The sequence below is a fragment of the Cebidichthys violaceus genome, unplaced genomic scaffold, assembly GCF_023349555.1.
Source record: "Cebidichthys violaceus isolate CVI_PGR_0920_01 unplaced genomic scaffold, fCebVio1.0.p SCAF_19, whole genome shotgun sequence".
NCBI lineage: Eukaryota > Metazoa > Chordata > Actinopteri > Perciformes > Stichaeidae > Cebidichthys > Cebidichthys violaceus.
Window position 1 is genome coordinate 3,811,273 of NW_027176361.1, and position 17,017 is coordinate 3,828,289.

The following is a 17,017-nucleotide window of genomic DNA, read 5'->3' on the forward strand; positions in this document are numbered from 1 at the left end:
CACAGTAGAGTAATAACTTCTCCATCATTGTCTCTTTTGGCTGACCAGGCACATCTGCTCTGATCACTATGACATCATTCGCTGTACAGCTACAGGTGCATTTAGTCACTCAGCCCTCATTCAATTTTGTTAAAACTCCCTGACATTCAGTTATTGAAGTCTGTCAAAGTTTTGTCCCTAGGCTTTTATAGCAGCTATATGTTTTCTACTATAACAGTGGGTCATTCAAAGTCTTTCCATCAGTTGGAAGCTACAAAGCTCAAAGGGGATTTCCGTGGTTATTTTGTCTAGAGTGGTCACTTGATAGCATTGGTTTGTTCTGAAATCAAACAAGGCTTCATAAATATCTGTGCTTACTTGCCTTCAGATCCCCTGCTGTCCAGAAGTGGCAACTCAGAGAGACGGATGCTTTCAGCCATGTATTATTCACCACTTTAATTCCACAACCCTACAAAAGAGAAAACAGAAGAGTTTGTGTTTATTTTATTCATCTCTTAAATCCACAAATAGATAGCTGCAAAATGTTCCACGTTAAAGATGTATGAGCAAAGTGAACCTTTGCTAGTGTTGCCCTAAAATGGTTCTGACCAATATCTGTGCATGTTTTCACTAGAAGTCCCAACACGCGACCAATCTGGAGAAAAGAAACTAAAACGGAGGACGTTTTAAGGGTTAATTAAAACTTGACCTATATAATACCTACAATGAAACATCCATTGTCTTTTTATACCAACATCTACTGATAGCGTCTGAGGTCACCATCATAAGTGCACATACATCACATCACTACAGAGACGAACAATTGATGAAATTTAAGCAACAAGTCCCATCCACAAATGCATTTCAGTAATAAAAAGGAATAGTTTTACATCTTGGAAAATAGGTTAGTTAGCATTCTGTCTGAGAGTTTAGTGAGAAGATTGATACCTACAGAGCTGGAGCCAGGAGGCGATTAGCCTAGCTTAGCATGATAAATGTGTATTTTATCTTTTTTCATTTTGTCAACTTGCAGCTACCTGTACAACTGCGCCAATTTTTTTCCAAACTAGTCATCATTTTCCATTTATAAAGCCAGGTAGTTAGCTATGAGGACGCCTTCATTCTTACTCCTACTAGTAAACTCTGTTCGATCAACCGTTTCTCCGACTGGTGGGAACAACCATCAGTGTGAAAAACAACAGACCTATTTGATTGTTGAACAAATCTGAGATGTGGACGGGGATCAAGAGGTCTGGAAACATGCCTGAGTGACTAACGGGAGTCCCTTGTGAAGAGTCAGGCTAGCCATTTCCCTCTACTTCCAGTCTATATGCTAAGCTAGGCTAATCACCTCATGGCTCTATAGTGGTGCACAGACATGAGGCTTGTACCAATCTTCTCCTCTCACTCTTGGGGGGGGGGGGATCCCCACATTTCTTTAATCAGTTACAGAGTTACTAATATTAAATAGAAGGCACATGTTTTTTTTCTCTTTGGACATTTACCACTCCGACATGAGGAACAAGTCAAAAAATAAATAAATAAAAGCTGTCAGATGAGCGCTGGTCAAAGCCATCTTTCAAACTCAATTGTGTTTAAACTCATTCAAAATGAGAGATGTTCAAAGCCATCCTCTCCCGTAGACTGAAGCACTCTCCAAAACTGCTTTGAGATTTACAGGGAAGTGGCTGAACAGATTGTTATGTCACCATTAGGGAGCTGTAATAAAGTCATATTTCTTTTGCATTTTGCATGACTGGAGGGCCTTCCACTCTCGCCTGTCTGCTCCTCTCACATCAGCCTCCATTAAGTGGAGCAGTTCTGGGCTGCAGGTTTTGCCTCGCTGCTGCCAGAGAGTGTCTGTGCCAGATAGCGTTGCATGATTACACTCAGCAGCGCACAATTTTGTAGACAGCGTTATAGCTGGAGAATAAAATATCTTAGGCCTCATTAAACGCCCACACATTTGGAAATTAAAAACCAGTTATTCATCATTGGGAGGGGAATAGGGATATCAAAATTAAGTGGTACATAACGAGCTACAAGGAGATGGACTGCTTAATGAAAATGCTGTGTGATAACGACCAAACCTTTGCCATAAATCAACAGTGAATGGGGAAAGTAAACTTTAAAAAGGTATAAACTGATTTTTTTTTTACAGTTGAGTGCGTTTGTGGGATGAGTTTAAATAACTGCAAGCTGAAAAAAATGCCCACAACATGCCCAATGGTCCTTCTTCTTTTTATTGCACCGTGGTGTCAAATTCCCAAGCATCGCTTGCATGTGTCATAGTTTTTGGAGCAAACACTGGAAATGATTATGATACTGATAAACAGTGACAATCGAGTGCATAAAATTCATTGTGTTTCCTCTGAGCTGTAAAGCACTAGAGCTGTTCTGACAGATATTTCTTTGCCAGGAGCCGATGGAAACAGAACAATAATGTTTTCTGCTGCATATGTGAACGTGCTATAAAAGAGCATGCTGTCATGTTAATGTTGTTCATAGTTTCAAGTGGTTTCCTGAATATGTGGGCCAAAAATTGCATGGCTGCTCATGAATATTTTACCAGTTGCTAAATTAATAAAAATAAAATCCTCATTGTCAACTAGCAAATGATAAGGCAGCAACCATCGTTATATAGAAAATGTCCTCTCTGTCTGCTGCTTGAGGGTGGAAATCTTTATCTCCCAATAATTGAGAGTAAATGTAAGAGACTTAATTAATCATGTTGAATACTTAAGAAAACTACCTCACTGGAAGAACGAAGACATACCATGTTATCTTGCTTTTAGCTGCATAGTTGCACATTTATGGTGATAACAAATATACCTAGTGTAGTTATTCATCACCTCGAGCAGCTCTGCTTTGCCCTTCTATCATAAAAAACATAAAGTCACTAATTAGTTAGCTGATGTTTGTTATGGAATGGATTTTGTATTAGAAGGACACATAGCAGTTCTCTTGATTGATTCATAAACCTATATGAATACTAAGTGGATTATCGAAGTAAAAGAAGTAGGAGAGACTGAACAAGCCACACATTCAGGAAGGAGCATAAACCTTACGACTTATTAAAAACACTAGGCAGCAGTTAGCAGCAGAATCTTGAGTTCTGACCGTAGACGACCCTGCAAATCCTGCAAGAACGCCAATTGTCGTACCGAATCAAACATGGACGCCAACCAGTGGCTTGCACTGTTTCTAAGCAGTTCAGCAAGGGCGAAAAAAAGAAGCAACAAAGCGAGTTCTGGTGAGATCGTGCTGGGTGGAGAGGCACGGCACTGTGTATGTCTCCGCTTATGTTCAAAACTTTACAAAAAAAAAAATCACTGGCAGCGACTGGATCTGAAGACATAAATCTTTACATATCACACACTGTATGATTTTATCTGACTGTCAACACCAGCTGACCCAGACTGGAACAGACCCGGTCAAACTTGGTCCCATCGGATAGCACAAATCATATTCATAATCGGCTAAACAGTCCCCTCCTTTAAGAAGCATTGGAATTGTTCAGACACAAATAAGAGTTAATGAAAACAAAAGGAAGAACTTGCAACTTTAAGCCCCTCGGTGGGCTTCAAAGAATCATGGCCCTATTTCAGCGACAAATAAACAAATCGACCACAAAGAGTCTGCGGTTTGTAATCCCGGACCTCAACAAGCTTCATCTCTTCGACACAAAACTTCTTAGGGACTATAGTTAGTGATGAAAAATGAAAAGCGTTTGTAGTGTCAGGCCTGTAGTACCCACTCTGTGATACCAAACAAACTTGTTGAAGGATTAGATTACCGGCCTTCCTCAAGTGGGCGTAGCTGCTGCTTTGGCTCTTCCTTGTGCCTCTCTGGGTTTGATTTGAGCCAAAAGAGCCACAGGACACAACTTTTAAAGGCATTAGCATTCTCAGCAGTCACCCAAAAAAAAAAGTTCAGATCATGGTAGTTTGAAGTGACAGCGTGCTTAAAATACAGTACATGAAGGTGAGAAACAACCGCTGCATGCTAACTACAAACACATTATGTAAGGAACGGTGATAGGCTCATGCCCTTTCATCTGCACAGTCTGTTTCTTACAGTATTTCCCAACGCTATAGTGTTACATCTCCTGGGTACGGACATGCTAATGCCTTAAGCACTGTGATTTTATGATGTGGTTCTACGCAATTTGGATACTGTGATGAAATGGTTGAGAACAATTGTTCTTTAACTCATTGTCCAAGTGTTTAGTCTAAGTCAGGCAAAACAAAGACAAGTAAACCTCCAGTGTTTAACTCAACCTGGCTGTTTATCTTGTGTTGTCTGTACATTCCGCCGGTTGCCATTGAAATCCGTCCGACGGAAAACAGCAGACCGGACGGCAGTTTTATTTTGAAAGTCTTTAAACTCATTCTGAAAAGCCAACTTAAAACAATCTGCACACAAGCATATTAATTCACCAAATTAATGCAGGATATGCCAGCTCTATGTTTAGCAAATTTATCTGGAAAGTGTTCATAGTTGTCCAAACTGAAGTCTATTTAAAGCATTTTGTCTGATTTTTCACAACAGTATTTATAAAGCGTTAATTAGGGCTTTCACACTTACATTTAGTTCCATTGACACACTATTTCATTTCTGTTACACTACCTTTACTGTTTCACTGTGAAAACATTGTTTTTTTAGTTGTTTTGGACAACTAAAACCAAGTTGAAGCTGCCTTCTATTGTTGTATTAAGCTTTTTTAAGTTTGGAATAATGTATGCCTTTTTGTCCACTGCTGTACGTCTTTTAGTCCAACTTGAATGATCGTGTTTTTTAACCACCGTTTCCACAAAGTTTGAAATGCAATCCATTCATAACATTCTGAAACATCCTGTTTACGGGCAGACTGGGTTGAAAACAGAGCCCCTGACTGACTCTCCAAATGAGAGTAATTTGGTGTAATTGCACCACGGGTGAAACCTTTGAAGACCCAGTTTGCTTTGTGACTGAAACAATGATGATTAGAGCTTGTTCACTTGTCAACTGCAAACAGGAGAGTGACCACGTTTAAAAAGCAGATCTTTCTATCATGCAAAACTTAGTATCCTATTTAAGTATACACTTTAAAAATGCATACTTCCATACAGTCTTTTGTTTAACTAATAATACAATGTCAAAAGGCTTATTTGCACTTTTCAAAACAGCTATCTTTTAGATAACCATAGTTATCTAAATGACTGAATGTATAAAAAAACATAGTTATCTAAATGACTGAAAAGAGGGTGATCAGCTATACAAACGGGACCCAAGAATATATTTACATTTTAGCTGCAGGGTTTCAGTGACAAACAATACAGCATGAGCTAACTTGAGGCTTGAAAGGCTGCTGCTCACACCACATGATATAGATTACCTTTAGAGAAATCTGGGCACCTATTAACACCGCTGTTTGATCTCACTGGCACAAATTGATCCAAGGTGAAGAAAGTGTGGCGTAATTATGATTGATGATGACAAAAAGGGGAAATGATTTGTGCCTTTAAATTCTCAGTGAGAAAGTTGTTCCTTTGTTAAAAGTCCACAGTAGGAACTAGAAACGTGGCGATTCAGCTGATTAGTAGTTCAACTTTATTGTTATTATTATTATTATTTGGGTCACAATCACTGCAGTATTGTTACAGTGGCACTATGCATTTTACAAAGCATTTCTGTTGTTTGGTTCTAAGCTTTGTAAAACCTTTGGTGCACACTGCAGTCCGATCTATACTGGACTTTTGACTCCAATAATTGATATGTTGATTGATACGAGTTTTTAAAATCTGGTAAAAAAATAAATAAATCACTGACAATTTTTTATTTTTATTTTATTTAAACACTGTTGAGCTTGAAAATAGCAGTTCGACAAAAAAGTCACTAAAGTCAGTCAGCAACATTCCATGTAATCAATCTGATAGTTGTTGAAGTATTTATTGACCTTTGCCAAATGTGTGGCTAATAATAAACTCAGTCAGTCTGCTAGACAAACAAAGATATTGCAGAACAGAATTATTACTTGTGTGCAGTTAGCATTATGTCTGTCATAAATCCAATATTGGCCATTAATATCAGCCAATTGCGGGTCAGGCTCCAGTACATGGAGGACAATTTAAGCTACATGAAGGAACTGGATACACTGCTTGTGCCGGAAATTGACAATATGGAGCACATTACGCCGTACGCACATCTGAAACACATTAATACAAGTACATTTAGGTTTATGGCCAAGCCCCATGGCCAAACATTAGATTGAAGGAGAGCACATTTCATAAAAAGATCCTGCCTGTTAACAGATGGATTAAACTTTACACACACATTCATTGTTATGTCAAGAAAAAGGAAGAAATTCATCGTCAAACCAGTCTATTTATGTTATGGTGTCAACTTGGTGCGTATCCTGCTACTGTCTCAGGAGGGATATAAAGTCAGCAGCCCAAATCTGTGACATATTTACAAAGGGAAAAACATGTTTGAGACACGATTGCTTTTCCTACTTCCCCACAGAGACCCGAGCCTTTAACATTTTCCTCCAACAGCCTCAATTGAGCAGGAAGGATTTTCATGATGGCAGGGCATCTGTAGCTCGGTGTCTAGAATAACTCTCTAAATAAAGAATAGAAGCAATCTGCTCTCGTTTCACTCAATGCACCTTTTTTCTTCCCTGTTGCCAGGGGGATGACCGAATGCATTTCATATGCAAGCGTCGCGCTCCACTGCCTCCTGAGCACAGAACCGAATCATGTTCCACTTTAAAAGATGTTAATTTTACATTTTTAATGACTGGCTGATGGCTTAAGTAAGTGAGTGCCGCTTACAACGGACGATGGGATGTTCTAGAAATCCGCCTCCACACACCTCCAACTCCTCGTCCTGGATAAAATGATCTCTTAGAAGGACGGAGATGGGACTCTTGTTAAAAGAAAGAAAAGTGGGGTGGAGTGCATATTTGTGTTCCAAAAGATTGTAAATGTTTTTATACTGAATTCAAATTTGAATGAAAACTATACTTTCTTTTGACCACTCTACACATCATGAGTTAACATGCTGCAGTGGAATCCATGAGATTCCTCAATTTCATGGCTGATTAGCCTGATGCCAGGATTATCTTATGTTATTTTAAGGCAGATAATACAAGATTATGACTAAATGGGATCTGTGAAATCAGCCGGAAGACGCCGGGGCCTCTCTCAAAGACAGATCTGCAAAATGCAGTTCACGCTAGGTAAAGAGGTGAATTAGCCGACCAAAACTCTATATCCAAAGGGAATATTTGACACATAAATCATCTATGTACCACGCATTAAGAGGTCACAGCTACTGCAGTGGAATTTACACAGCTTTTAAGCTTGAGGTCATGTACAATTTTTGCAAACACCTTCATGTAAATTCCACACATCCCACTTCCCAAGGGCTAGCCAGATTCCCAATGTTGGGAGGAGAGGTTTCAACGTGTCTCAGATATGAGCTAAGCGGTTTGTAGCACAAGTTCTGCTCGCTTTTTCCTTCTTTTTTTTTTTTTTAAGGGTAATTAGCTTGTGCTCAACGCTGTCACGTCCATAAGGGCAGCTGCTTTTGAAAAAACAGGGCAAGAAAACAAGAGGCCAAGCCTCCCCAGGGTCAGTGCCCAGCACAGCCTGGATTATGGCACCAAAGGAATCCTGGGAAGCGTGTATTGATTTGGCCTGACACTTGCTGCCACATTTAGCTTAGCCGCTGCTGACTCGCAAAGGCTTCAAGCAGTTATCTGCCATATTCTCTACTATCTTTAAAGAGCAATGAGAAATTACCTCATGCCATAGAAGATTTATCATCACATAATTAGCTTGCTGCACCTAACGGCAGATCTCTTTTGACTACTAATACGAGCTTAAAGTTCATGTGCAGAGGACTATGCTTAATTAACTTGTTAGTATGAGCATGCTGAGACGAAACACTGGCCTTTATACACCGCATTTGTTTTACAAATTGTCTTTGAGCTGCGCTGTACTGCGTCAGTTATCTGCTGGATGCTACAGACAGCACTGATGCTGCCGGCCCCTGCACACAACCATGGACAAGTTTAACAACGCTGCAGTTGCTATGAGCATATATTGTATTGCTCGATTGGATATTTTGTCAGAAAACAAATGAAATACATCATCAGTGAAAATGTTACTGACGCATACAATAAATAAATTTTTTGACTTGCCAGATATGTTATTTCACAACATTTCCTCATTAAGATAACAGGAAACATAATACAGACGGGATCGCTTCAAAACATATTTGATTTTACCAACCAGTTGTTGATGGACACTGCTGCTGCACAAAGCAATGTACAGTGTAAAATATGCAAGCTAATTTAAAATATTTAAAGTAATTTCAAATGTTAGTGGGAAAGCAATAAGGAAGTATTAACTCTTCGGAGAAACATTTCATTTTCTCTTCATGATGTTTAACTGACAGTGGCCTTCTAAATTCTAATCACATGTGTTGGTAGACACATTACATTTCCTTTCAGTACAAACCTGTACCAACAGTACAAACTATTTGTACAGTAGTTCGACAATAAATAAAATCTCAGCTCAAGGTCCACTTACAAGTTTTCTAATGCAATTCCAACAACAAGATGTTGTGAGATACGGTCTTCCTCGTGGCTTCAGGCGTGGGTGGCGCCCTTGGTCTTTGTAGGGCCCACCATTGGCTCCTGATCCGTAACTCTGGTCCCGTCGCTGGGACGAGTTTTAGGTCTCTGGCCACGTGATGAAAACTGAGCAAACTCCACCTGCTGAAACAGACCCATGAGACGCGGTTAAAAGCTCTGAGTGGACCTTAAATTTAAACTAATTAAATGTCTTGTAGCCTATACTCACTGCAAAAACACTTCTATGGCAGTGCATCTACTGTATACACCATATATTATGTAGTATGCAAATGACAGTTCTTCTTTATCCATTGCACAAACTAATGAATGAGTCAGCCATTTAATGCTAGCATTGGTTTCTGCTAACGTTGTGGCTTCACCTTTTTCCAGTAGGCATCTAATCAAGGCACTGTCACATGTGTGTACACCCAAGAGGAGAATTATTCTGTTTCCATGGGATGTGCTGTGAACAGCAGCATCAGATATTTCTCAACAAGCATCTCCCAAACATGAAGCAAAGGACAGGAGTTACACCAACGAGGAAGACGAAGGTCTGAAGCTGCGAAGGCGGCATGTTACCACATTTTGTTTTTGCAACCAAAAGGCTTACAAGAACCAAATATCCAGCTATCCATCCACAGCCATGCAGGACTGCAGAGAATCTGTCAGTTTAAGATTATGTGTTGCACAACCATCTTTAAGGCCTGAATCCTTTGCGTTTGTAATGTTCAGTGAAATTTTGTCCAGTGTCATGAGCAGATTTGACTCCTCACATGCCCAGTGTTCACATTTCTACTCAGCTGTAAACATCTCATCACCCAGTGTTGCTGCTCTGCATGGTTCTGGGCAACTACTATGTGCAAAGAGCAACCCTTGGCAAATCATCCAACACTTTACCCTTTGGAGCACCCATTGGCTTTAAGTGGCCTAACGCCATCTTATTTTATTCATGTTATGGCACTTCTGCCCTCTTTAGTCTGGCTTTCTCCTGGAGCAATAGTATAAGTCTCACCGCCTTTTCCTCTCTACAACTGTCAGCCGGATCGGATTTCTCTTCTTTATCCGAATGTTTTCCATTTAATTGAATTCCTCCGAGTAACAGTTGTAACATCATAAGGCATCTTCTTCTGCATCTCTGGCAGCTACAAATGCAGTTGTGGGACCGCGCTGGATGAAATGGGCAAAGACAGCTTTGCAGTCGCCAGGGGTGTTATTCTAAGATCAGGCTGGAATCAGAAGTTTTGTCGGTTTCAGTTAACCAGGGCGCTGCTAAATGGCTTAAGCCAAGCATCAGTGCACCCAGCGAAGGCTGTGAGATATTGCTGCATGACAGCTAAAGTAGCTGGGTGCATCACAGACATGTACCCAGCCTAAAGAGCCCTCGGGCTTTGTCTTCTTCATGACTGACTTTTAAGTGTTTTATCCCTGGGACACAGCGATAATGTGCATTAAGATCAAGAACACTTATTTCAATTGTGCTTTATGTTTTATACTGCCGTTAAATTCGGCAGTGTCTAGACTGCGCTTTACTGAGAATAGCTCGCTCCCATGGCTTTAGGTATGCTAACGTTAGTCCTCACTATTATCTTGTTGTTTTAAAGTGAGGTAAAAAGGCACAAGCAGAGCCAAATGATTTCCTTCTGTAAACATGTTAATAGCATGAATATGCTAAAATTATGCCTCACTCAGTCTCTTGATATAGATATGCATCGTCTGAGGTTTAAAAGAGAAGGCAGATTTTTTTTTTTTTTATTCTTTCAATTTTGCCATAAAAAGACCAAAACCAACAATAATGTGTTGACACTTTTGGACTTCCCCATCCTTTTTCAGACGTGAATTTAAAAAAATCCTAAAAGAACTGGGCACTCAAAGAGAAGCAAATAGTGCATTTGTTGGGCACTATTTTCAGCAGTGTATGTGGAATCAATTGAAAATAAACTATGGTGCTCATGTTTATTGTGATGGAGAAACATGTCACCCAGTGTAACGGTGTGGCTCACTGATGTGTTTTTAATAGTTTTGGAGAAAACTGGTGCTCTACGGCAGAAATGTGTATTACAGTTTGGCAACAGATAATAATAATAAAACACATAGCCACATTGCTAAAACTATGCATTATAACTTAAATCGTGATCCACTAAAAGGATGTGTTGTCAATTTAGGAACAGTAGGTTGCTGGAAAATCTGGTTCTGTGATATTATCACACTAACAAATAAAATGTATATACAGTATAAACCTTAGCAAAAATCATGAGTAAAATTAATTCAGGCTATACATTTACATGCACTGCTTTCTTTTCGGCTTTGGTTGCCTCTTGAAGTCTCAAATTCCAGACTGGTAAAATGGTGGTAAAATGACTTCGTATTTACTATAGTGTGTCACATATATATAATTTCTTTGAGAGTCCAAAATTAATATACTACACAATTTTATTAAAAAAAAAGGAAAATATGCATACATGTGCCAATGTAGTAAAGACGTCAATCAAACTGTGATTTCCAAAATATTTTGAATTCATTTTAAATTTTAAATTAAAATGTTCCAGTACCACAAGCAACAGTACATACTTTGTGAGGACAGCTGTAGTATGTGCTCAAAGTAAAAATAAAGTATATGATTTGGAGCACAGTAACGCTCAAGAGTTGTTATACTGACAGTTTGAGTACACTTAATTTTGTCCTGTGTGGACACACTACAAACTCAAAAACATAGATTCAGTTTGGGGTGAGGACACTTAAGTGTGCTGCCTCACTCCTCATACAACATTTAGAGCCCTCACACGCTTCAATTCCATGAGGGTTAGAAGAGGGAAAAGGGTGCAAGATTGTGTTGAAAAACTGCACAGGTAAACAGTAAATACTCTCAAAATGGTAATGCAATAATAAAAATAAAAAAAAGATCCAAGATCATTTCAAAATCTTCAAGTTCCAGGCCTAAAGCCCAGAAGAGAGACAGAATACGAAAGCAGTGTAATACAACACCTGATAGTGTGACAAAATATTCCTACTCACTGACACAATGAATTTAACTCCAGGTAGGAAAGTCCATGTGTTAATATTCATACATTCATGGAAAAGCTCCAGGTACTGCCATTACTTAAACACGCAACCTCAAACTTCATCAATCAATCCCAAAATGTGGGAATCTTCTCAAATCCCAGAGAACCACATTGCTTGGTGCTTACTCCGTTGGAAAGTACTGACAAAAAAAATTATCTGGATTTTTCTTGTGGATACTTTATTCCATGAAGCTTTACACCAAACCAGATTTGAGTTATTTGTATCGACCAACTCAGCAAACAGCTGATCCACTCTGTCATCCAAACAAACCCATGTGCTTTCTATCAGGTCAAAAATCAAACCTAAACAGAGCATGATACTGGAATATGAACACGCAGTTCAAATTACAACGTAAAGACAACACACGCTTACCTGTGTTGTCAGGAGACATGAGCAGGCAGCGCCAAAGTTAGACTTCTTTTTTTGTTAGAGAGAAGTCTGAAGACCCTTAAGAGATTATCACTTCCTGGAAACCTGTTACTTCCTGGAGAGTGTCATGCCCAGGTGGGCGTAAACAGGAACTCCAACCAATCAAGCCCCTGGCCTTGCAGTTCAATGCCATGTCCTGTCTTAAAATCCAATTTTAACAGAAAATACGGCACATTTTACAAAGCAATGAATGCATCTCAAACTGTGCTGCTTTTTAACATAAAAATCAATCATGCTGTCTAATATGAATTCAAATCATATGTACAGAGTTAAGTTATAGAGACAAGGAAGATATGTGTAGTACTGTAGATAAAGTTAAATACACAGAGTCTGGGTAAACATGTGCTTATATGTTGAATTCAAAGAAAATGACAAACGACATTTGGTGCACATATCATGTCCCCCTCAGGATTTATAACTTTGGTGATCCCCTGTCTTTTCATTTAGCACCACCATCTGGTCAAAATCATAAATTTCTTCAACCCTTGGTTTACGACCAATTACCTGCCAAACTATTGACATTCCCAGCAGACTCAGCTGTACTATGTGTTTATTAGAAAATATTAGTATACTTGCAGGCCAAAACCAAGTGAGAGAATCTGATAAATAATACCTACTAAACATCAGCATTTTAGCATTGTGAGAGAAGCATAGATATATTCCCAGGCTCCTAAGTTTCCCACCTGTTTGTGTTCTTAATATGACACGTTAACAAGACCTTTCAAAGGGTTTTATCTTCTCAGCAATGTATGTTTCTCTAGGTCAAAAGTTGAAGTCACCCACCTACAGCTTACAGCATGACTGATGTTTGACTCAATGAAACCCACACCTCAAATTTAGTTTTTTATCTTTTCTACATCAATATCTCCACTGTGGCTGAACAGATTTTTACCATTTGAACTGCATTTAAAATGCCCGTCTCCCTTCATTCTTTTACACTTGAACTGTGAAGATAGCCCTTACCAATCTCTTGCAATATCAAGCATATAGGACCCTGGGAACACAGGGGAAATGGTAGCATGCCGATGTTAGCATTTACGCTTTGTAGATTTAAGGGTCAGCGCTGCCCCTAGTCTACCAGGCCGAGGCCTATGACTTGAAAAGGACTGAACAAGCAGATGCCATGTCCACAAAGACCTCCCCTTTGATCCCTCGCTATAAGAGAGTATCTGAGCGTTGCAGGAATGAATCAAAACAAATGAACACAATCAAACTCAGGAGGAACATGTCAACAAACACGATTCTTCATCTGAGCCTGCAGGTCAAATTAAAGCCTGTGTGGCCTCTTTGTACGGTGACCCCTGACCGTCACGCTGAAGGAGAAACCCCAAATATACCAACAGCACAACGCAACAAAAGAAACTCTCCAATCCTCGACGTACCTCCCAAGTTCATAAACACCAGTAGTCAATCAGTCTCTTATTATGAAGGAAGTGACTCACAATCGGGCAGCTGTACTTTCAATTGTTATATTCTGTTGTGGTTCGGGATCCCAACACTATTAAAGTGGAATCACCTTAACCCAGTTGGACCAGCTTCTGTCATAGCTGAGGGGTTTTCTACAAGAACGTTTGGTGGGGTTTTGTACACACTCACGCTTGACTGGTCGCATTATCTTTGCTTCACGTGTTTCCCCCCCAAGTTTGTTCAGGGTCTGTAACAAAGAAAGTGGCTTATTATCACCCACCGGAGGAGTTGTCTGCACATGTACGATTCGGTAATTGCTGCCGCTTAACAAGCAGACTGAATTGGACTTGACATTGAGCCATTATTAGGAAATGAAATGCTGTTTTTGCAATTATGGGAGTTTTGCAGGGCCCATAAGAAAATTCAGTTACATCCACATAGATGCAGAAGTACTGTGTGATGTTTGAGAGTATAATACAAGGTATTCACTTGGTGTTCAATAAACATGGGTGTAGCTTATGAATGAAAGGAGTTGAGACATTTTTTTTCACTGAAATGTAGTTGCTTTTTCTGGATGATGTGTAATTGTTACTCAAAACAGACTTATTCTTGTTACTTTGTTTGTCAAGAAGAAGGAATTGAATAACTTCAAACAATACAGTTGACTGTGGAAGGATCAGTAACAGCATTAGTGCAATCCTGACTTCACAGGAGCGATCTTTAACTTTTCCAAAGGACACACTTGTGGCAGAAGAAACTAAAAAGCAGAATTAACTGAAAGAAGTCTGCAATCTATATTTCATACTGTTATAAAGCCTGTAGCTGTTAACAAGATACATAAGTTGTTCTTTAAATCATGGGCTGTATCTTAAGTTACTGCTCCCACAGATTTTACTGCTAATTCATTTTCAACTGCTTCCTTTGTAAGAACAAACTCATCCAGAGAGACTGAATGCTTAATTCTAAAATATACTAGAATTCCCTTTACAAACTGTGTTCATCAAGTTGAAATTTTACATTTCAAGTGCTGTTGTTGGGAGAAAAATACATTTGTAGTTTCATATTTGAGTGTAGTAACTGAATATGCCCGGTATCCTTGGAGCGGTGCTGACCGGTGGGAAACCACTGTTCATGGATAAAAATCTTCTTGTATCAATTCTAAAATGATGTTAAAGAGGAAAGACGGAGGGAGTAAGTGGAGCAAAAGAGTCATACTTTACAACAAAGGCTGGAAGACTTGGCTGGTTGATCCCATGTGCCACCAGAATGCACCTATTATTTACCATTTTTGATCATTTTGAATTCATGTTGGAAGTGTTTTACCACCAAAGGCACAACACAAAGCAATCAGCATAATGTCAATTTACAGTAAAACTACTTGTGGTGTTGTTGCTGATGGAAAGTAATGCTTGTCTTTTTTTGTCTCTTTAATGATTTTATTTTTTTACTTTTCTACAGTATTGTGTCCTTTCTCTCTCTGCTAATGAGAGTCATATAAAAAGTTATGAAATAAAAGTAACCCCCCACTGAACACCTACTGGCACCTGGTTACACTATGTTCACATGGTGGACTGAGCGTTCATTAACAGTCATAGTTACAAACTGATCTTGAGTAGGACATAAGCGTATTAAAGCTCCTTTGAGACCAGCTTCACTGAACTGAAATGAGGCGTTACCTACCTACTTGCCAGCAGCATGATGCTTATACAACATGGCAGCTCAGGGCGACTCTATGCTACTTTCTCAGCCTCACCAAGTAATTGGTGACCCAGCCAGCAACCCCACCTGACATGGGCGACTCGAGGAACTGGTCCCAGAAAAGCAAACAGGGTCAATCCTATACAGAATTGGCGTATGTTACTCTAAAAAAGCATGTGACAAGAAAAACCAGTCATTCATCCCAAGAGAGGCACAGGCCTGTTTGACACAGTGTTTGGTTTAGACTTCAGTCCCATCACTCCGGACCTTCTGCGGGAGGGATTGTGGTGGCATTAAAGTCAAGTTTCAACATTCCTTGAAGAGGCTAATTTGTGGAGCAATGAAGCAATCTTTTCTTAGCTAACTGACAGATACACTTACTGGACTTGAAGCTGAGAAATTTTTCTCACAAAATTTCAGAATGTCAGAAAATCCACCTGTGAGATTCTTAGAGAGCATATATTACCTGCCAGAAATCTTTAGTCATGCACTTGATGTTGTAGCTCTTATGGATCTCTTCATGCCAGATGTATGCTGGCAGCATTTCACAGTTTATCATGTATTCATTTGATTTCTGAGTGCATTTTTTTCCCCGAGGCAAATGGCTATAGCTTTTATATCACGAGTACACCCAGTTTGTTCCTCTGATGCAATGTGATTAAATCTAATCTGTACGCATTGAATCATCATGTGCATAATGTAAAACAAAGACACTGAAACTTGGTGTCCAGCAACCAAAAGAAGCATTGTAAATATTCTCCAAAGTCAGGGAATGTTCAGCTGATCCATCAAATTACAATGAGCAAAAGAAAGCAGTAGAAATCCAGAGAAATATCAAAGCAGATCTGTTTTTTAACCAGCTAACCTGTGCCGCCTCTCTATCATATCCTGTTGGTCTCAAGATCTTTATAAAGAGAAAGATAATACTAAACACTGGACCTAGAAACAGATGCATCAAATTGAAGAGAAAAAAGTTTACTTTTCCACACAATTAGATCTGCAGTGGGATCTGTGTTTGCGTTTGTCACAGTGCCTGTAGCATCCAACATCACAGTATTACTTTTGACCAAAGAGCGTTTGTGAGACTCTTGAAATCCCTTCTCCATATGGACACTGAGAAGAGGATCACTCCCGAGAAGGCTCTCCAGAAGCCCTTCATCACAATGGACCATCTGGTGGACGATCTGGACACCAGCTTGTAGTAAGTTACTGTGTCCGGTAGCGGCGTGGTTGAATAGATTTGCACTCTGATGGCCTGACTCACCCATTGATTGTCCTCTGTTATTCAGTGTGAACGAGTGCTTCGATAAAATGCTGGTCTGTCCAACGGAGGAATCAGAAAAGGAACTTCTTTCTGATGACGAGTCTTCGGCTCCACCGTGTACAGATGGCGCAAGCTCAGCTGCTTTTTGCTCCTGTGATGATATTAGAAATACGCCTCGCTCATCTGATGGAGCAGCAGCTGCTGGAGTCATAGACGCTTTTGGCTCAGCTGAACCCTCGGTCAGCCATAGTGCGGCCAGTCCTGCTGAGGAGACACCGGCCACTGACGGGTCACCTGATGAAGGTCCACCTGCTAAAGTTAAGAAGAGCTGGCTGAAGAGAATCCACAAGTTCTTTGGCAGGACAATAAGGACATGTTTAAAAAGAAGAAAATAATGTTCAATGTATATCTTTGTTTGCACAAAGATATATATATATATATATATATATATATATATTTAAATGTGTTTAAAAAAAATTAAATAAACACAACCCTTGCAGGTATTTCAAGCATTCTCTTCTTCCAAAATCGATTGCAGCCTCAATGGGAACTTCAGA

At 39.6% G+C, this 17,017-nt stretch overlaps 1 long non-coding RNA gene across 1 annotated transcript; it reads right to left on the bottom strand.

Moving 5' to 3' along the window:
• Nucleotides 1–362: 362 nt before the first annotated feature.
• On the bottom strand, nt 363–12,122 carry LOC137874354 (uncharacterized). Its single transcript, XR_011103294.1, has 3 exons — nt 12,035–12,122; nt 8,559–8,746; nt 363–448 (listed from the first exon to the last, which is right to left on the bottom strand). It is a non-coding gene; the product is annotated as an uncharacterized lncRNA (long non-coding RNA).
• Nucleotides 12,123–17,017: the final 4,895 nt, after the last annotated feature.